Genomic DNA, 23,317 nt, shown 5'->3' with positions numbered 1-23,317 from the left:
AACACTATAGGCAGTGTACCTAATCGTAGAGTAGTATAGTTTTTAGTAAGTCCGGTTCGTTCCACAGGGAGCGGGCTTATTGCACACTATATTTTTAAACAACTATATTTGTACAAAATATATATAATTATATATAATAATATATAAAAGGGGAGTTTACCGTTTAATGACCGGTTTGTCGATTTTATATTTTAAGCGAAGCGTAAAGTAAATGACGATATTTAACTAACAATATAAAATAAATAACAATAATTAAAATGACAATAAATAAAAGTACGAGGAAAAATGAAATAAAATATATTATGCTTATTTAAACTTCCGTAACCATGATGTTTGATGTTTTGATTTTAATTTATTGTCCTGGGTTAATTATCCTTTGTCCTGGATGTATTTGAAACCTATCTGGTTTTTGTCCATAATAGTTCATCGGTCATAATTATAAACTGCTCGGCAAATTTAACCTTATACCCGAAGTCAAATATTCCAACTAACTGGGGATTCGAACTGTAACAAGGTCTTAATACTTTGCTTAATGAATACACCAGGTTATCGACTGTGTGTAAACTAAGGTTTTTAATATTTGTTAACAATTACACCAATTACCCTTGAATGTAATCCACCCCTGTTTTAATGAGTCCATTGACTATTAATCCATCCCCATGTCCGGTCAAATGAACAATAATTCGTACTTATAAATATCCCGCCCATCGTGTCCGATTAAGCGTATGTGGTTATATATAGATATGTCAAATCATAACCTTTATATTAAATTAATGAGGTATCGTTAATTTAATATAAAGCCCATTAATAGCCATAGTCTAATTTCCACAAGTGTCGTTCTTTTGTCCAAACCCCAATTATGGTACAAAGCCCAATTACCCCGTCTTTAATATTTAGTCCAACATCATGATTACTTTGGCTCAAATAAGCATAATAATAACTTAAGTACGAGACATTAATTTAAAAAGGAGAACATAACTTACATTGAGTATTTATCGCGTAGTGTTACACGGACAGAATTTCGAATTTAAAAACCCGTAAAAATAACTTTTACATAACCCAAACTAATCTAATATAACACTAATCTATACTATATATATATATATATATATATATATATATATATATATATATATATATATATATATATATATATATATATATATATATATATTATACTACGGAGTATTATTATTATTATGTTATTTTACTCGGCCAAATGCTCGAGCCTTTTATAGGCATTTCTGAAATCTTGTGCTCCGCGAGTCACAATAGAAAAAGGCTGGGATCTCCGCGAGTCGCGGAGATCGTGAATACAGCTCATCCAAGTTTGGAACTTTGCTTTGCCGACATATTATTTATATAATTATAATATTTAAATAATTAATATAATTATTTAAATATTATATTATATTCTCGTGCATAGTTGACTCGTAATTTTTAGTCCGTTACGTCGAGCGTTGAGAGTTGACTCATGTCCTGGTTCCGGATTTTCAAACGTCCTGTCGTACTATTTTATATCGTGCACTTTACATTTCGCGATTTGTAATTTGCACAAAAATTGTTCTCCTTAAATTTCAAAATCCGTGCGAGTCTTTTACTCACTTTTTAGTGGCACTTTTAAGTGTACTATGGCTTTAGTGGCACTTTTCAGGCTTTAGTGGCACTTTTTCTTCAATTCTTTAATCTTCGTGCTTCGTCTTCACATTTATTTATTTAAACAATTACAATGAAAATATAATACAATTACATATAAAAATCTATTATTTAGGAGGGATATTGCTATGAAATATATGTTCCTTTTTAGCCTTATCAAATATCCCCACACTTGAGCGTTGCTTGTCCTCAAGCAATACAAAGTTGAAATAAAAACATACATGAATCACTTTTTTATTCATCATACTTTGTACATTAGTGATTTTGATATGGTGGTATAAACAATGATAGTAACGATAGAACCATGGTTAAAGGTGGGTGTGTCATCCACAGTTGCCTCGGGTTTAGGTCAACGACACTTGCAATCAAATAGCCGATTTACTTTCGGTTTCCAAAGCAAAGTGCACATTTGAAAGGCGGTTTACAGTCCCACATGACTATGAAAATTTAGATCCGTAAGGAAATTGGATCTTTATGAAAACATTTGATCTTTTGAAAATTCAATCTAGTTTTTACCCTAGATAAGTTTTCCGGAATAACCCTTCACCGGTGTTTGCAAATTATTTTTGTGGGTTGTGTGGGTTTCAGATTTGAAAATTTTAGCTCAACACTTGTGGTTTTGTGTTACCCACTTGCTAACCTTGTATTCGGAAAGCAACACGTCCAGTATACTTGCTCCGTATATTACCTTTTGGTAAACTACCGTCCGGTTGTAAAGGAAAGCGATGAACAAGAAACTGTTAAGGCAATGTCCCGTGACTTGCTTTTGATTATGGTCTATAAACGTGTCGGATGCTATTACTATCCTTTGTAGGAGCAATAGTAAAGATCATCCTATGTTTTTTCGGTCTGGCACAAGGTCCTGTCTCCGACCATGCTATGCAACCACCGTTCTTACGGTTGACACCCGATTTGGTTCAGGTGACCTAATGAATTCCAGGTGAATTCCTAGGATTTTACGTTCAAAGGTAATGAACGCATTGAAAATGGGTTTTCAGAAAACAAATCGGTTTTATTTTTGATCAAAATATTTTCTCGTTCAAGCTCGAGTTTAGATATCATTGAATTCTATGAGTTTGTAATTCTCAATCTTTAAGGTCAATCTCAAGGATTGAGTAATATCAGGCTTAAAAGCTGATTTTTGATCTTTAAGGAGATTATCCTTTCTGGGGATCTGATTCATTAGTCTTATCAAGCTAATTTGCACGGTGCCCCCCATTGTACGAGATAAATCCTTCTCATGGTTAGGATAAATCTGACCACTTGGCGACCCTGTTTGATGCTGAGGTCTGTGGATTTCCTGCTGTTTTTAGAGATGACTTTTCTAGATTTTTCGTCAACCTACAGCTGGTCTGGACGACAACTTCATGACCTAAATCAAGAAGCGCGTGTCTTTTTCGGAAGACTTTACTTCCTTTTAATGATGGAATTGATTCATCGTGTAGATCCATCTTTTCTTTCAAATATATTACAGTAAATCGGGTAAAATAGTTAATTTAGTCCAAAACAAAAGCACCTGCAATAACTTTACAGAAACATGTGATATATAGTTTTTAATTGAATAACTTGGTACATTCTCCCCACACTTAGTTTCTTTCTTTGCCTTTTTATTCTCCTTTATTCCGTTTTAAATGAATTCAATCGTTTTAGGGTGTTTCTCAATTTATGTCCTTTCCGAGGTAACGATAATTTCGGTATTAACACCTAGTTTTCACCGTTCATAAATATATATAAACATGATTTTAAATTCATTTAGTTGAAAATTTTTTAAAATTTTCACAAAATTTGGCAAATAAAACCAAGTGTAAACCCGAGAGAATTTATAACCCTTCCCCACACTTAAGATCATGCAATGCCCTCATTTGCATGAAATCAGACTATAATTATAAATTCATGAGGGTGATTAGTGTAGAAAGTAGTTAAAGATACCATAAAATTGCAGGATGATAGATGGTGCACCTCATCGTTTATTCCTTCTTGTTTTATCACACATGTTTTTCTTCAAAAACGGTTGCTTTTCTGAACTGTTATCTAAGTTTTGAAAATACGTCTTTTACCCTAACTCATCATGCATTTTTATTAACGAGTTATGCACTAACCCGAACCCCTAATTTAACGTTAAGTGGGGTTAGACTTTCCCATACTTAGCTGACGACATGTGAAGTCGGTAGAATAAGTTCCACGAATTAAAATAGTGAGCCAGTTATTTACATCTCGGGTGGTGTATAATATATCAATGGATTTAAAGTTTAGCCTCACCCGATCGTCACAACTTAATTCTTTTTTAAGTGTAGCTTTTAGTAAATTGATATGTCTCTTTTCTGGTTCTTGGTCAAATGGATCGATATACACCGACATACTTATTTCTATAGGGTGGACAATTCCTAATATTTCCTTCCTTTTATTCTCAGGATCAAAGTTTTCACCTCTATTACCCAATTGGGTGAAATTCGAGGTGTCATTATCTATTACAGCTCGTAGTTCATTTTCGGTGGATGACTCGTCTATTGAGAATATTGGGTTGGAAGGTTGTGGAATGGTGAAGTTCGGTTTGGCCTCGGGGGTAAAATTTTCAACGTTATCGTATTCCCAAGAGTACCAATTTGTCACCCTTACTTCTTCTTTATCCATTGATGGATCGATGATTTCGTCGGTAGAGGCTAATGTGTCGATATGTTGTGAAATTGGTAAGACTGAATAAAAAGTATCATCGGGATAGTTGGTGATTTCGGAGCTCTCGAATTCATCAAAATTCGATGATATGAGATTTTTTTGCACAATACTCCTTAGATCAACAGGTGTGTAGTCTGATAGAGTTTCAGCTTGCCGGTTTACAAACTCTCTCATTTGTTCATTTTGAGCATTGAGTTCTTCGAGTTTAATTTTCATATTGTCTAATAAATTTTCAGACACGTAATTTTCCTCGTCTACTGGTTGTTGAGTTTGGAAATATTCTTGGGAATAATCCCAATTTGAATTGTATTCTTCATAATCATTCCATTCAGGTTCCGTGGGTGCGTAATTTTCCATAGGAACGTAATAATAACATTCCCATGTTGAGTGATAATCTCCACAGATTTCACAACCAGTTATTGTTTCGTCATTCGTGATCCAAGATTGACCGAACGAATTGTCATCAATACCCGTTTGAGAGTATTGATTTAATTGATTTTGGATATCAAAAAAAGTTTCCATAGCCTTGTTTTCAAAATTTTCCATTTTATTGCGATGGCCAAATTTTAGCTACAATGTGGTGCATTTACTAATTATCCTATTAGTTATAAAAATAGAAAAACTTATATAAGTTGTCCAATTAATAGACTTTTCTGCTTTTTCCCACGTTTCGAATAGCCAAAAGATGCAGCAGGGAGCCAGAACCCTTTAAATCGGAAGCTCACAACTCAGCCACTAACAAATCCAACTATTACTACGAATCAGAAAATTGTCAACGTCCATTAATTTAACCACTTAAATAATTTTTCTTTCCGTTTGAGATATTAGATAAGAAATAGAGAAAATTTCTAAGTCCTAAAAACTAAAGCGTCGAGAAATAAGAAAGAAAAAGAGTGCGCGTCGACAAACGTCGAAAAATAAAAAAAGTCGAAAAATAGGCGTCGAAAAATAATAATAAGAAAGTAGCTCGAAACACGGCGTCGTAAAATTCTAAAGCACCTAAATCTTAGTCTAAGGAATAAGCACTTAAGGGATTTTACGGCAAATCTTAAAAAAAAAAAAAACTAGAAATAAAAATAAACTATGTCAAAAACTAATCTTAAAACTAATTACGAACGAATAAACGATAAAAATACAAATTATAATTAAATGATAAAAATACAAATTTTATGAAAATATTATTTTTATATTATATTTTATAAAAGTATTAATTTAAATATATATTTAATAATACTAATTAATATTTAAAATACAAATTAAATTAAAAACTTAAAACTAATTATAATAATAAGTAAATAGGGTTAATAATAATAATAAATAATAAATACCCCGTAATTAATGATGTTTAGGGTTTCTGTCGGTGGCGGCTCCGCGAGTCGCGGTGAACCAGTTCAAAATCTCCGCGGGTCGCGGAGGGTTCAATTCCAGTTCAAAAACAGGTCAAGTTTCGACAGGTCAGTTTTATTATATATATTTTTTTTATTTTTCTGTTTTATATTTTCTGTTTTAATAGTTAAATAAAATATATAAATTAAATAAAAACTTTTTTTTAAAAAAAAACTAAATTAAAAATAGAAATACTTTATAATTTTATAAAAATCTTAAAATTTTATATATATATATATATATATATATATATATATATATATATATGTTTTTTTCGGTTTTTTTTTTTAAATTTTATATTGTTTTTCTAAAAATATATAAAAATATATTTATACAAAAATAAATTAAAAATATAGCGTTTCGCCAAGTTTCCCGGCAGTGGCGCCAAAAACTTGATGTCGTAGCGTGGGGGTACGTGATAGTACTATATTTTACTACGAAATACGTTACAAATTACACAAGTTTTAATTATTTATTTACAAATTGGATATACCTAAACCTTGCTACAACACTATAGGCAGTGTACCTAATCGTAGAGTAGTATAGTTTTTAGTAAGTCCGGTTCGTTCCACAGGGAGCGGGCTTATTGCACACTATATTTTTAAACAACTATATTTGTACAAAATATATATAATTATATATAATAATATATAAAAGGGGAGTTTACCGTTTAATGACCGGTTTGTCGATTTTATATTTTAAGCGAAGCGGAAAGTAAATGATGATATTTAACTAACAATATAAAATAAATAACAATAATTAAAATGACAATAAATAAAAGTACGAGGAAAAATGAAATAAAATATATTATGCTTATTTAAACTTCCGTAACCATGATGTTTGATGTTTTGATTTTAATTTATTGTCCTGGGTTAATTGTCCTTTGTCCTGGATGTATTTGAAACCTATCTGGTTTTTGTCCATAATAGTTCATCGGTCATAATTATAAACTGCTCGGCAAATTTAACCTTATACCCGAAGTCAAATATTCCAACTAAATGGGGATTCGAACTGTAACAAGGTCTTAATACTTTGCTTAATGAATACACCAGGTTATCGACTGTGTGTAAACCAAGGTTTTAATATTTGTTAACAATTACACCAATTACCCTTGAATGTAATCCACCCCTGTTTTAATGAGTCCATTGACTATTAATCCATCCCCGTGTCCGGTCAAATGAACAATAATTCGTACTTATAAATATCCCGCCCATCGTGTCCGATTAAGCGTATGTGGTTATATATAGATATGTCAAATCATAACCTTTATATTAAATTAATGAGGTATCGTTAATTTAATATAAAGCCCATTAATAGCCCATAGTCTAATTTCCACAAGTGTCGTTCTTTTGTCCAAACCCCAATTATGGTACAAAGCCCAATTACCCCGTCTTTAATATTTAGTCCAACATCATGATTACTTTGGCTCAAATAAGCATAATAATAACTTAAGTACGAGACATTAATTTAAAAAGGAGAACATAACTTATATTGAGTATTTATCGCGTAGTGTTACACGGACAGAATTTCGACTTTAAAAACCCGTAAAAATAACTTTTACATAACCCAAACTAATCTAATATAACACTAATCTATACTATATATATATATATATATGTATATATATATATATATGTATATATATATATATATGTATATATATATATGTATATATATATATGTATATATATATATATATATATATATATATATATATATATATATATATATATATATATATATATATATATATATGTATATATATTATACTACGGAGTATTATTATTATTATGTTATTTTACTCGGCCAAATGCTCGAGCCTTTTATAGGCATTTCTGAAATCTTGTGCTCCGCGAGTCGCGATAGAAAAAGGCGGGGATCTCCGCGAGTCGCGGAGATCGTGAATACAGCTCATCCAAGTTTGGAACTTTGCTTTGCCGACATATTATTTATATAATTATAATATTTAAATAATTAATATAATTATTTAAATATTATATTATATTCTCGTACATAGTTGACTCGTAATTTTTAGTCCGTTGCGTCGAGCGTTGAGAGTTGACTCATGTCCTGGTTCCGGATTTTCAAACGTCCTTTCGTATTATTTTATATCGTGCACTTTACGTTTCGCGATTTGTAATTTTCACAAAAATTGTTCTCCTTAAATTTCAAAATCCGTGCGAGTCTTTTACTCACTTTTTAGTGGAACTTTTAAGTGTACTATGGCTTTAGTGGCACTTTTCAGGCTTTAGTGGCACTTTTTCTTCAATTCTTTAATCTTCGTGCTTCGTCTTCACATTTATTTATTTAAACAATTACAATGAAAATATAATACAATTACATATAAAAATCTATTATTTAGGAGGGATATTGCTATGAAATATATGTTCCTTTTTAGCCTTATCAACTACCGCTCCGATATTGTCACTACCTGAGGGTAATGATGATTTTGTTGTCTATTGTGATGCTTCGCGTCAAGGCTTTGTTTGTGTTTTGATGCAACGAAAGAAAGTTATTGTGTACGCGTTACGTCAGTTGAAGATTCACGAGCAGAACTATACAACTCATGATTTAGAGTTGGGGGCCGTTGTTTTTGCGCTCAAGATTTGGAGACATTATTTGTATGGGGTCAAGAGTACTGTGTACACAGATCACATAAGTCTTCAACACATCCTCGATCAGAAACAGTTGAACATGAGACAACGAAGATGGATTGAGACGTTGAATGATTACGATTGTGAAATTTTGTATCATCCGGGTATGGCCAATGTTGTGGCGGATGCGTTGAGTCGCAAAGAAAGGGCTGAACCTCGCAGGTTTAGGGCCTTGAATATGACAATTAGAACAAACCTCGCAAGGCAGATTCTTGAGGCACAACAAGAAGCCTTAAAGGAAGAGAATTTTGTGAATGAGAACGTAAGAGGTATGGCTAAGAAGTTTGAGGTACGAGCAGATGGTACTAGATACTTTGCAGGACGTCCTTGGGTTCCGAAGTTTGGTGAACTGCGACAACTTGTTTTAGATGAGGCTTATAAGTCTAGGTACTCTATTCATCCTGGTTCAGGAAAGATGTATCATGATCTTAAGGAGCTGTATTGGTGGCCTAATTTAAAAGGTGATGTGGCTACGTATGTGGTTAAGTGTTTGACCTGTGCTAAGGTTAACGCTGAACATCAAAAACCGTCTGGACTTTTGTTTTAACCCGAGATTCCCGAGTGGAAGTGGGAAGGGATTACGATGGATTTTATTACTAAGTTATCGAGAGTTGCGGGTGGCTATGACACCATTTGGGTGATTGTAGATCAACTCACTAAGTAGGCTCACTTTTTGCCGATTAGGAAAACAGATTCAATGGAGAAGCTTACTCGTTTGTACTTGAAAGAGATTGTTTCTAGACATGGTGTTCCTGTATACATTATTTCAGACCGAGACAGTCGATTTGTATCGAGGTTTTGGCGATCCTTACAGGAAGCCTTGGGAACTAGGTTAGATATGAGCACCGCTTATCATCCTCAAACAGATGGTCAGAGTGAAAGGACCATTCAAACGTTAGAAGATATGTTACGAGCGTGTGTTATCGATTTTGGTAATGGGTGGGATAAATATTTGCCGCTAGCTGAGTTTTCTTATAACAACAGCCATCACGCAAGTATTCAAGCCATACCGTTTGAAGCTCTGTATGGTAGGAAGGGTAGGTCTCCTGTCTGTTGGAATGAGGTTGGGGATGCTCAACTCACAGGTCCAGAAATTATTCACTAGACTACCGAGAATATTGTACAGATTAAGGAAAGGTTGAGAACCGCTAGAAGTCGGCAAAAGAGTTATGCCGATAGGGGAAGGAAAGATGAGGAATTTCAAGTTGGCGATCGTGTTATGTTAAAGGTTTCACCTTGGAAGGGTGTGATCCGTTTTGGTAAAAGGGGAAAGTTAAGTCCTCGTTTTGTTGGACCGTTTGAGATCATTGAAAGAGTTGGACCGATGGCTTATCGTTTGAAGTTGCCACAAGAACTCAGTGCTGTTCACGATGTTTTTCATGTATCAAATTTAAAGAAGTGTTTGGCCGAGGCCGACAAAACTATTCCTTTGGAAGAACTTCATGTTGATAAGCAACTACACTTTATTGAGGAACCTATTGAAATTATGGATCGAGAAGTTAAGACTCTTAAGCAAAGCCGAATTCCAATTGTCCGGTTTAGATGGAACGCTAGACGCGGTCCCGAGTTCACTTGGGATCGTGAAGATCAGATGAAGCAAAAGTACCCGCATTTGTTTCCAGATGTTGAGTCAACCCCTACACCTGCTTAAATTTCGGGACAAAATTTCCGTAACGGGAAGGTACTGTCACGACCCTACTTTTTCCGTTATCTTTTACCGTTAATTATTTAACGACCATTAACTGTTAATTGTGCTACGTCATTTCTATGACCTATATTATTATTTTAATAATAATATATTAATTATTATGTGTTATGTGAATATTTGTATTCATATTTTGAATTATACGTTTCTACGTGTCGCGGATTTCTATCCGGCAAATCTTTTCGGTTTTCAAACCAACGGTCAAGTTTTTGGGATATTTAAATCCTAATTATTTTAAAAATGATATTTTAAGATCATATTATTATATAGAGTATTTATATTTATTTTTCGTCGCGTATTTGTTATCTCTCCGAATTTTTAATCGCGTAAGCGTGTTTTCGCGTTTCGGGTTTCGATCGGGCATTCGGGCCACAAGGAAATACAAGTTATTCAAATTTAGGCCATGGGAGCCCACCCCATGACCCCATTCAGCCAAAACCCTCATGGAGGGGGGTGATGTGCCATTTTTCCAAACTTGTGATTTAAGGAAATAAACCTAGATTACATTCCTTATTCCCTCATTCTAATTTTTTTTGTTTTCCTCCTCCTTCTCCCTTTTTGGCGACGGCACACACCACCAACATCATCATCTTCATCAATTTTTATTGCTTGGATCAAGGATTAATCAACACCAACGCGTTCCTCATTCTGTTCTCTACGCGATAACATCCATTGATTATTGATTAGGGTATAAACCCTAACCCTAGAACTTTTGATTTTTCTTTATTTTTCTGTATTTTGATTATATTTTAATAGTATGATGATTACTTGTTGTTGTAATGGTGTTTGTATGCATAGAATTACTCATAAACACATGTTTTCGGTTTGATAAAATTGGGACAGCAGCTATTTCGTGTATTTCTGATATTGTGACTGTTATAAAAGTTAAAATAAAGTATCTAGATGAGTTCCTCTCATCAAGAAATTAATTTTACACTCCGGATTCATGTCGTTTCGATTCCCGGAGCCCTATATATGATCAAAGTGGTATTTTGTTAAGATTGAAATGTGATTTTGGTATGAACCAGGTTTGGTCCGACTTTGTAATCATGTTTGGTGACTTTAGGATGTGTTAGTGTGTTAGGATTAATGGTGGGATGAACTTTCATGTTCGGGTCATCTCGATCCAAGCCACGAATCACCCGTTATGTCTAAAACACGATTTTGAGTGAATTGAAGTTCCAAGTAGTGTAATGGCTGTACATCATGACTTGTGGACTATTCTTGGGGTGTTCTTGAGTGTACCAAAGTGTCGGGTGGTTTGCTTAGGCGGAGATATATGTAAGGCTCGCCGAAAACCGACACCCGGGGCTCAGGATACGACCCGATGAACTTTTGATTTAAAACTTATGATTAATTATTAAACTTATGATATAAATAATGAATTTCATTATCATTTAATTACTTATGATAAAAAAGTAATTATTATTATTTAAGACTTATGATATATATTTATTATATCATTTAATTAATACTTATGATTTAATTAACATTTTAATTAAACTTATGATTAATAACACTTTTATTATTAATGAAAAATACTTATGATAAGTATTAAACTTTCATTATGATATTATTATTATAAGACTTATAATAAGGATTAATTAATTATTTAATTATTATAAGGCTTAGTTATTATTTAATTATAATTTAATTATTAAATACTTATGATTTAATAATTATAATTAGAAACTTATGATATGATTAATAATTCATTATTAATTAATAATACTTATGTTATGATTTAAAACTTATTATTATATTATGACTAATATTAAATTAATTAATTAAATACTTATGTTATATTAATTATATCATTTAAACTTATATTAACTTTAATAATTCATTTTAATTCAATTAAACTTATGATATGACATAATTAGACATATTTAACTTTAATAAACGTTATAACTTGCATTATTATTACAACTTACACTTTTAAAATTAACGTTGACTACGTTTGACCAAGGTTGACTTTTGAGTCGACTTTCGGTTGACTTTGACTTTCAGTTGACTTTTGTTGACTTTCTAATTAAGGAAACTTTCCTAACTTATAAGCTTTCCAAAAATAGAAACTTTCTAAAAATAGAAACTTTCCAAAAATGGAAACTTTCCAAAAATGGAAACCTGTTAAAAATAGAAACTTTCTAAAAATAGAAAGTGTGTGTCCGTAAGCTGTTCCAATCAAACCAATGCATATTGAGTATTGTTCTATGTCTACTTGCAACATGTACAATAGCTATCATACTAAGACTTGACCTAAGTTAGTTATTTATATCGACCTGCTTTATTTATAGGTCAGCGTTGTGATCATTCCTGATCACAGTACTTCATTGCTGTTCGCTTATTTGTGTTGGTTACTTCGTTACTATTAAGGTGAGTTATAGTCCCGTTTTTACATACTTTTCAAAGTATATTTTTGGGATGTGATTACATGCATTTTATTTCACGTTTAGAAACAAGTGACAATTAAATTTAAATTATTCATTGTGAGTTGGACAAAAATATTCCCTAGTCTGGTAACTGTAATCATTGGTTTCTACCGGTGAACGCGAATCCTACAGATAAATCTATCGGGTTTGACAACCCCATTTCGAGCTAGTTGCGCTAGCAATTTATAATCGGAATGTTTAGTACTTCGTATTTTATTGTAGATACACTGTCCAGTGTATATTATTATTGTGTTTGGCAAGGGTAAATAAAGGGTTAAGTGGTTACCAGGTGGCTCATTGATAATGGAATAATGTTTAATGTTTTCTAACATTTTAAAATCTTGTGGTCTAAAGTTTATTTAATTATTTAAACCTATAATTCACTCAACCTTTGTGTTGACAGTTTACTCGCATGTTTTCACATATACTTGAGTTTATGTGATGCTTCCGCTGTGTTTAGAGGAGTCTGCATGCATTTGGGCAGATTTTAATGAAACAATTTATGAAACTTTGGCTTGCATTCGGTTTTTGAATAATTATTACTTGTGGGTTGTTGACAATGTTTTGTGTCAACTTTGGATTATTAATATGGTGGGTTACTTTTAAACTACATATTTTGGTATGCTTTCCTTTTTGGGAAACTTTTGAAATAAAAGAATGCAATGTCGTTTGTTAAATTCATTTAAGTTCGATCAAGCTGTGGGACCAAGTGACGGAGCCGTTAAGTGTTTTGACGGGGCTATCACAGGCGTGGGAGGGGTGTCATGGCCGTTGGAATTATGGGGGACAAGGGGGGATAAAAGTTTACTTTTTGGTTAATGGTTGTCTAAAGTTGGTGCTTATGTTGGGATCTCACGCAACATTAAGGATAATACTTGACATAAATGCTAGTATGTTCCCTCTAATAAATGGGCATTTATCTTACATATTAATTGGTTACTAGCTAATAATAATTGGGCTAATTAAATAGTCCACTAACTAGCGTAGGGTGGGCTAAGGCCCAACAAGGTAGAAAGTCCAACAAGACTAACTAGTAAGCATAAGTAAATTACTATGCGTAATTAAGCATCCATAAACCCAAGTAATTATTATTATAAAATAATAATTAATATTTCATAGTCATAATATTCCGATTACGACAAAAGTTAAACGTATACGCAGTACGCAGTTTGTTCGTAACGTCAAGTGACACTAACGGTCATAAAGGCTTCCGGCGATCAAGTTAAGTATCCTACGTACTTAAAGGAATGTTTTAACACATAAATGAAAGTAAGCCATGTGTATAAAGATTCCAGAGTATAAAGTAGCACAGTACGCACAAATACGCAGCTTCGTAAAAACACAAGGCACAAAAACAAGTCGAAAAAGTCGGGTCGTTACATTATGATACATCTTCAATCAACCAATATTATCACCAGATCTGATTTCCAAATTTAATATCTGATCAAGTTTGGGTAAAATCCAACCAGTTCCATTGTTGGTGGATCTAAGCAATGACGATGATGGAACTCAGCAGTGATGTAAATTAGAGCACTGAATCGTGTGGCGATGGAAATAATCATCACTGTAAATCGATGGTTAAATCGAAATTCAAGTTTGTCGCTCATCTTTTCAAGACCTTAAATGAAAATCCAAATATAATCATCACTGTAAATTAAAGCTTAAATTGTGTCTGGCAAGCAGAAGAACTCGTGGTGGTGATGGTGGAATAGTATGGGGGCTAGTCGTTGTTTTGGATAGCGTCAACAGATCAGAGATATGGATGAAAGGATAATTGATGAATAAATTTTGTAAATGATGTTTCATTCTATTTTGCAAGTGGATTAAAACAGAGAAGCGTGAATCGTGTTTGTTTAGGCAATGGACATTCATAGCAAAAGAAGCCTTAGACAAACCTTTGTTCAACAACAAAAATGACGATTGATGAATTAATTTTGTAAATGATGTTTCATTCTACTGTAATTATTATTATATACGCAATTCAGATTAAGAAAATTTACATATGTATTCATCTTACTTGCCTCACAGAAGGTATACCCAAATATTGATTTTTAGAAGTTTGATTTATTAAATTACGACTTGTAATTTTGGGGAAGAAGAAGTTGAGCAAGTCAGATTTTGATGAAGAAGACGGTAAAAAAATGATCCTCACATACATTACACATGTCAAGACTTAGCGAACTTATTTAATAGAATTTTGACAAAGAGATGCTGATTGCAAATTTTTGAAAAACAAAGGATTCCAAAGACATAAAATAAACACGAGGGACACTGTTAGAAATATGAGGTATAATACAGGGACCAACGAAGCAAAAAAGTCAGAACAGAATAAAGCATATTTGCATTTGACAATAACAACAAAAAAATATTAACATATATACATACATGTATATATAGAATTCAACTAATTATACCTTTGGTACATAAAGTACGGGGTCCTTCCGTAAATCCTTAAGCTCCTTCAGAATACGTGAAACACCCTGCTTTTTTTTAAATACACAGCGGTAATCTTAATTTATATAAATACCCTTAGTTACTTACAAATATGATTATCACAAATCATTTTTTAATTACATCATTACAAAATGACAGGTGTTTTGTAGAAACTGTTTACTTAACATAGACTAGACATCAGATTTAGGTTTTGTCAAACATATCTTCAAACGTCCACTCCCGCCTAATAGCCCGATCAGAATCAAAACCTACAAGGGAGGAGGTGAGGGGGTTAGCCGAATCTAAGTGAATGGAAACACCTAACAAGTCTAGCATATAGTACCAACTTGTACTACAACAACCATCATCAACATACAACAACAACCAACTATGCTCCAACTAGAGGATTGACGTCTTGTACAGGCACATGACCGGAACTAATCAGGCTGATTGTTTAGTGTAGCATAGAAGGACGCATGTGTTGCGTCTGGACGGTTATGCAGTGGATTCAGTAAAGCGGGCTATCGGCAGACTGTAGCCTGATCAGCTAAGTCATGTGCTCGTACAAGCTGCCGATCCTCATATTATCAGTTGTTGTTGTATGCTAGTTCAGGACGTTAGCATATATGTGACCCTTGCATGTTCAGTTGCTTATGCTTGGTCTGTTAGATAGTATCCATTCACTTAGCAGTTGTGCTAATTCCCCCACATTTCCACCCTTGCAGGTTTAGGTACTGCTGTTTAGGACGAGTGTTGCGGACGTGTTAGAAGACATGTTTGACTACGAACTAAACTCTGATGTTTTCTCTTTGTACTGTTTTATGTAACACCGTTGCTTATGGAATGTTAACTAAGTTGATTTGTTAACTATGGTTTGTAAATATTAATTAAGGTTGTTTTTATAATTATTAGTACTTCCACTGTCTTTAAAAAAAATTAGGGTGTTACAACTTGGTATCAGAGCGTGGTTTAGTAGCAAGTACGTGCGCGTATTTGTTCCTAAACCTTGAGTTAAGTCAAACATGTCCGTGGGATGGGGGCTAAGTTAATGTAGGATGTTGTGCATGTTAGTGTTTAGGAAACTAACAGTTATCCATTAAGCTTTTGTGCGAGTGTTTTGTAGCACAGATGGCAGATAACAGAGATGCGAGTGCTACAAACCCGATCCACCCCGGAACATTCAATGCTCTGGATGTAGAGGATAAGGCGGTAGTTTACGAGGCTGATTATGTGCATGAGCTTGAAAGTAAGCTTAAGGAAGCTCAGGAAAAGATTACTGAGCTTGAGTTAGCTAGACAATCAGGTAATGAGGATACTCCACCGGGTTTTGCCACTCCTCAATCACACACCGTACCGCAAATAAACCAGTACCAATACCCATTACAGAACCAATTCCCTCAGCATGTCATGCCACCACAGTTTAACTACCAATATCAAAATCCCATGATGATGATCCAAGTTCAGCCGTCCATATACAAACAACCATATGGATATGGCCGAAACGAATGGTTTTATTTGTGCGGTGTCGTTAGGTCACAATACGTCAGAATCAACCACTAAGAGGGGGGTACTGTTTTAAATTTATATTTAGCGGGACCTAAATCGTACTACTCCTTAGTATGAGTAAGGGAAGTATGACCTAGAGTCGTATTTTTGAGATATCAGTAGAATCGAACCTATATTAAAGCCTAAGATAGTTATGAAGGAGTAGTGGTTACTTAATTTTGGGATTTTCTAATTTATAAGACAGATAAAGTAAATGCGATAAAATATGTAATTCAGATAAGGTTAAAGTAAGTGCATACTATGATTTCATCAGTTATTCTGCCGAGATTATGGAATGCTGGCTCATGAATAGGCAGAGGCCTTGTATTCATTACACTGGTCTTAAACGCCCCTGTCGTAAGACATGTCACTGGGTAATGCGATAGGCTTAAAGATTCTGAATCAAAAGCAACGTCCCTTACCCCGACGCCCGTGCACTCTGACTACAGGCATACACGTTCAGACGGCTCATCCAATTGAGCGACTCGGTTGGGTGACGTATTAACATTCCACAAAGGTCTAAACTTTCTTAAACATAATAGAATACATTGTTTACCATATCTGAGAGACGTGATGTGTTTCAATGCTTTCGTTAATGATTGGTTTTAAAAGATAGTTAGGCCGTTAAAAAGAGTTCAACCATAAAGAACACCATGGCCAAGTCAAGTTGACTTCCATGAACACGTTCGGTTATCCTAACGGTCCAATCCTTTATGTGTCTAAACAAATAGTTCCTTAATTAACTAAGAATCCCTCAAGCGGGGTGCAATGCTTGAGACCGCGTTATGGTGCAGTGTACTAATCAACACTGACCGGGTTCCATGGTCTTACTTTGCAGAGGTACAGCTTACAACAACCAATGTGCTTCAGCATGCACGTACAAAGTTTATATGCTTGGTGACTACACTAGCATGGTCTGGGACCGATAATGTATTAATGGTCTAGTCAGATGTTTCACTACGAAAGAGTCCTCAGTCGGAATCCAAAGCTCGATAGACTTACTACAACCGGTGTGCCTCAGTCGATCTTACGTTGTATCCGAAAGACTTCTCTTACCAAGGGGTGACACAGATAGTGTACTCTGAATCGGGGTTCGCGACTTCCCAATAACAGAGCCAATAACTACGTTCTATTAGTTGAAAAAGCGATTAAGTTTAAAGCATAATCGGAAAGCATTTCGACAACATACACAAACCATAACATTATTTTGGCATTATAACTGCTTACATCATAGCATACACTAAAGATAACTACTCGCTAATCATGGCAACAATATCACAGAACATAATGTTAGAAGACATTATATAAAGATAAAGGATAGAAGTACCAGTAGATTAAACGAGTTCCGAATACAAAAGTGACAACTTCAAACTCCAGACCGCTCCTAATACAATCTTCGGCGTTCTTCTCCGGGTACTAGGTTTCCCGCACGGAGTCGAAGACCTTGAAAGTATGACTAATATTGTACAAGAGAGAGAAAGAAGTGAATTGAAGTGTGTATTGGAATGAATGACAAAGACCCTTTAAGTAAGCTAGGATTTTTCCTGCAAACGGCTGGCAGGCCGTTTGCAGGGGCCGTTTTCCAGGGCAAGCCGTTTGCAAGGGCCGTTTGTCTGGGCCGTTTAGCAGGCCGTTTTTGAGCCAGGCAGGCCGTTTGGCAGGCCTTTTTTTATCCAAGCAGGCCATTTGGCAGGCCGTTTGGCTTTCCTGGTTCCCTGGATCGTAACTTTATTTCTTGTCTTTTACCTTTTTCGCTCTAGAATCTTCGTTTAGCTCCGATTCTCTTGTTTCTTTTTGCACCGTCTTCGTAATTACTTGTTCTTCAATTCTAACCGATGAAGTGGGTATTTTGCCAACAAAGTTCGAATCTTTCTTGTTTTTGGCCTTTAATACCGGGGTGAAAACGTGACTTTTTAGCCGATATCAAATATCCCACACTTAGACTTTGCTTGTCCTCAAGCAAACTCTCATTTTACCTTAAGAAATCTTTTCGGAGTTTCTTTTCTAATAGCCTAAGCGGTTTGCTTTTTATTATAAGAGCGAAAGATAAGGTGAGTCATCTATGTTATGACTGAAACTATCTCTGCAAACATGCGAGGAGGTTACATGACATAGGCTAGCTTTCACGGGTCACTCAAATCACACAAGTGTTTAGGGTTCCCTATAGATCTAAGAAATGAATTCACTCATATCAAGTCATGCTGCACCCATTGTCATAGACTTGATAAAGACTCAAATCCTTGCTACTAATGTGAGAACGGTAGTAATCTTAGCTTCTAGGTCATTTGTCAATGATGGAAACGAATTTTGGAGTGGTAGAAGTTGTTTTTGAGGGGTGAGAAAAAGGGTAATGTAGTCTTTATGCAGACTTTTATTCGGATAGATAGGAGTGCTAAAATGTTTGAGAAGCACTTTTGAACTTTTGATAATCATTTTCGGTCAAGTTCTTCTTCGGCGTTTCTCTTTATAAGTTCTGCTCCCTTTTTCAGAACTTTCAAATTTTTTTTCAGATTTCATCTCGAGAAACTTCTTGCCGGTAAACTTTTTTTTTCAAGACCTTTGTCATGATACTTGAGAGGTTTATAGCATCGGGTTTTCATAAGGAATCTCATTTTCTGGATTTTTCGAGTAATAGTGAAGATGATGTCAATGTGGTGGTGGAGTAGAAGTAGTGGAGGTGCGAAAGGCTTATTTTTGACAAATGGCTAGCTCTTCTGATTATAACCGACTCACGTTTCGCTACTTTGCAAATGTTGATCTAAAGCAAGTTCTGATTCTGAGCACAGACATCGGCACTCTCAACGGAAAATAGTGAAGCATTAAAGATGAATGCTGGTCTTATTTGGGGTGCCTCACCATAATCAATTTAGGTCGATAATGCCTTAGTCATGCAATACTCTATTAGAGATTTGGTTCAACCTAACAAGATTTCCACCCTTCTTAAGCCCTACTTTTATTTACAAACGTTTTGGGTTTTCAAAAATACTTTTTCGAAAAGGCTTTCTCTTATTAAAAATTTTGAAATTTGGCTTAAGAACTTAAAATCTTCATAATGGTTTATTTTAATATAGCATAAAAAGATTATACCAACATCCCACACTTAGAGGAACATTGTCCTCAATGTTCCTAGTGTATCCCACACTTAGGAGTTTTAGTTGAAGATTTGGGAGTATTTGTCTAGTGTTTAAGTGGGTTGGGATCCCACACTTAGTGATAAACTAGGATATGGCATAGTTTAAATTTTGAGCTAGTAGCGGGAAGAAAGAAGTACCCCTAGCAGATGTTGCTTATGATGATACTGGATGGCTTTCAATCCTTGCGTCTTTTATCGATCGTTTGTCATCCTTTATTCTTCTACTCTACTTTATTACACGGGTTGCCTCCCGAGAAGCGCTTTTGTTTAAGGTCGTTCGCTCGACCGTAGTGATGCCTTAGAAAGCAAACATTCCTCGCCGATGGTTGTAATCTTGGTCTTCTTAGGGAATGTGAGTCTTAGTGGGTATATCTTGATAAATTGTAGGACCAATAGTGGTAGAAGATCCAGTACTTCTCTTGAAGATCTTCTGAAAGATAAGTAGTGCGCAGTTTCGGCTTGTGATAAGTCTTAAAGTCCGATAAGAATATGATCCACAGTTCTGCTGGTTGACCCATGAATGTCAATCATAGAAGTAGTGCTGGTGGTGATTGTTTCTCTGATGGGATGCTCATTTCGGAGGTCTTCAAACAATGTTAGAAACTGTATCTTTAGAATCTCGAAATCTTCAGAATGGTGATCTCCACAGTAAGAGTCTGTAGCTTTGCACAGATTTGTTAAAAGACAAAGCTGAAAAGAAGTGAACAGCAATCCTGACCCGAGCATTAATGTCACCGTCTTTGAGTATATCTCCCAACATCCGGCTTTGAATGTGAAACTTGGATCTATGGATTCGTGGAAGATACGTGATATCTGCTTCGTAACATAGGTGGCAATATTGACGTGATCTGGTTCAAGATGAGAGAACGGATTATTACGCCTTACTTCCTCTGTAACTGCGTCTCGTAACTCTTTGATAATCAGGTCAGCATGGTGATCAATTGTTAAGTAAATCATTAGCCTGTCTGGTGTGCTTTCGAAATTATCTCTTTCTAGGAGAGCGAAAAAGCTATGAATATCCTCGATCATTTGCAAAATAAGAGTAATAAGTCAGGCGTCCGGTGGAAAGATCCATGTGCTTTCGAATGAGAGTCAGTAGTGCTCGTTGGTTTGCTGAGAACAGAAGTGCAGATCTGGCTAAGGCGTTGTAAACCTTAGAGTAAATGATCTTCTGATCTCGACAGAATCTTGTCTCAAGAATAGCGCAAACACTGAATTGTGCTCTCGTTGCCTTTCTTCTTGGTAGATATGATCGTGAAGCGTATTGATAAAGTCTTGAATGTGTTCTTCTAGGATTTCAACATCATTGTCTTCTCTTTGGAGATAGAGGTTGTATTCCTCTCGGATAGCCATAATTCGTTCTGTTAAGCGTAGCGTGAAATCAATTGTTGATTTACAGGATGGCCTCGAGAATATCTTCAAATTCATCGGTATCATTGATGAAGGTTATCATGTCTGCATGTGTAGATATGACTGGAATCCGATCTGAAGAAGAGTCCGGCTCCCCTTGATCTGGTTCGGTTGGAGGGTGTGAGTTATCCAGAATGTCATCATGTTGCTCTTCCTCGTCATCATCGGTATAGTGTTCTTCTGAGTAGGGATGAGCAGATTTCCCGATTTCCCGAAACCGAACCGGTACCGGTACCAAAAATCGGTACCGATCGGGATTCGGTATCGGTTCCGGTCCTTGATTTTAAGCTAATTCGGTATCGGTATATTTCGGTACGGTACCATTCAGTATTGGTCTAATTCGGTAACGGTATTTTTCCGTAAGGTACCGAAAAAATCGAAAAAACGTATTTAAACCGTACTAAATACATGTAAAAATCGAAAAAAATGTAAATTCGGAACAAACGGTATAATACCAAAAATTACCGGTACCGGTATTGGAAAAAACGGTACGGTACCGGTATTCGAAATTGGGTAAATTCGGTACCGGTACTTTTCGATTCCGGTACGGTTCGGTACAAGTTCCGTACCGTGCTCATCCCTACTTCTGAGGATGCGTTTGATGAATGAGTTTCTTCAATATTCTGATTCTCCACTTTGACACTTGCAGGGTCAATTTCTATATCCTTAACCTTAACCTTGTCAGTCTTCTTCTTGAAACAAATGATTAAACTGTGATCTTCTATCGCAAGCCTCATTAATTCTTCATGACACGTAATGCTTAGAGAGGGTATCATCGCAGTTTCTTTTACGTCTTCCATTTCCTCTTCCTCTTAATATTCCTCCTCTTCCTCTATTTCTTCGCTGGGATCCTCTTCTTCCATTTCTGGGTCGTCTACAGACTGTGATTCGACACCCATCTCGATATCATCGGCTGGTGGTGAAGACTCGTCATCGGAAGTGATCCATCTGGTGGAAATAGAAAACATCTCTGCCTGTCCAGAAAGATCGGTTGGTCGGTCAATTTTGAAGGTAATGCTCTCCCCATGTGATCGCAAGATCAATGTTTGATTGTACACATCAATGACAGTCCTAGCTGTATTCATGAAAGGTCTTCCTAACACTACTGGTGTGTTTAGGTCTTCCTTAATATCCATTACAACGAAATTCGTAGGATACAAGAATTTGTCGACTTTTACGAAGACGTTCTCAACTATGCCCTTAGGATATCGAATTGTGTGATCAGCAAGTTGGATTGTCATTTTAGTTAGCGATAAGTCTGCTAGCGCATGAATGGTTCCAGATTGGTATATTGAACATGGGAAAATGAATTGGCCCGTATCTCCTAGCTTTGGTGGTAGAGACTTTCTGAGTAATGCAGAGCATTCTTCACTCAGGGGAATTTTGTAAGAATCTGGTATCCTCTCCTTTGTAGAGAGAAGCCTTCGGATGTATCTCTTCAGGTTGGGAACTTTGGACATAGTGTCCAGGAATCTCCCATCAAGTTTGAAAGAATCAAATTGGATGTTTAATGCCCCGTCCTAATCCATCTGGACGAATACATTACATTTGGTTACATCGCGAGGTACTTGACCTCTATATGATACATTTTACAATCATTGCATTCGTTTTTAAAAGACAAACTTTCATTACATCGAAAGTTGATGGCATGCCTACCATTTCATAATATATCCAACTATAATTGACTTAATAATAATCCTGATGAACTCAACTACTCGAATGCAACGTCTTTTGAAATATTGTAAGACCTAAATATTTATTGTACATAATGTATTTATGGTGTACGATACGTGTATGAAGTGTACAAAGCATGTACGTGTTGTTTGCTCGAACGTCGAAGGAAACTGGACATTGTCTGAAGTGACAAGGTGTGTACGTATCTTTTCAACCCCAAATAATGTTTGAGTTGATGTTTCAAAGCCTTACCATTGGAAAGAAAATCTTATTACGTTTCCAACGATATTTGATTCATCGAAAACGGATCTACGGTCAAAAAGTTATGGCCAAAACAAGTTTCTGAAAACTGACCTGAAGGTTGGAGCAGCGCTCCACCTTATGGAGCAGCGCTCCGATCGCGTCAGAAGCAATTTTTAGCTTTTTTAAAAGGTTTAAATGAGGGGTACTTTGATCTTTTCAATTGGGGTCGGTTTGGGGTCATCAAGACTGATCTAGAACTCCATTGGAGCTCATTTCTCACCCATACAAACACTCTCATCCACATCTAGAGAGAGAGAGGAAGAGTTCTAGAGTGAGAAAGCTTGATTTGGAGAAGAAGAAGTCGAATTCTCGC

General features: G+C 35.3%; 1 pseudogene; it reads right to left on the bottom strand.

Annotated features, from left to right (window-relative positions):
* Positions 1 to 23,317, bottom strand: part of LOC139849634 (uncharacterized) — a 214,619-nt pseudogene that overhangs the window by 174,094 nt on the left and 17,208 nt on the right.

Source organism: Rutidosis leptorrhynchoides, chromosome 5 (assembly GCF_046630445.1).
Source record: "Rutidosis leptorrhynchoides isolate AG116_Rl617_1_P2 chromosome 5, CSIRO_AGI_Rlap_v1, whole genome shotgun sequence".
NCBI lineage: Eukaryota > Viridiplantae > Streptophyta > Magnoliopsida > Asterales > Asteraceae > Rutidosis > Rutidosis leptorrhynchoides.
The sequence above is the reverse complement of the archived record's forward strand: the minus strand, read 5'-3'. Positions and strand labels throughout refer to the sequence as shown.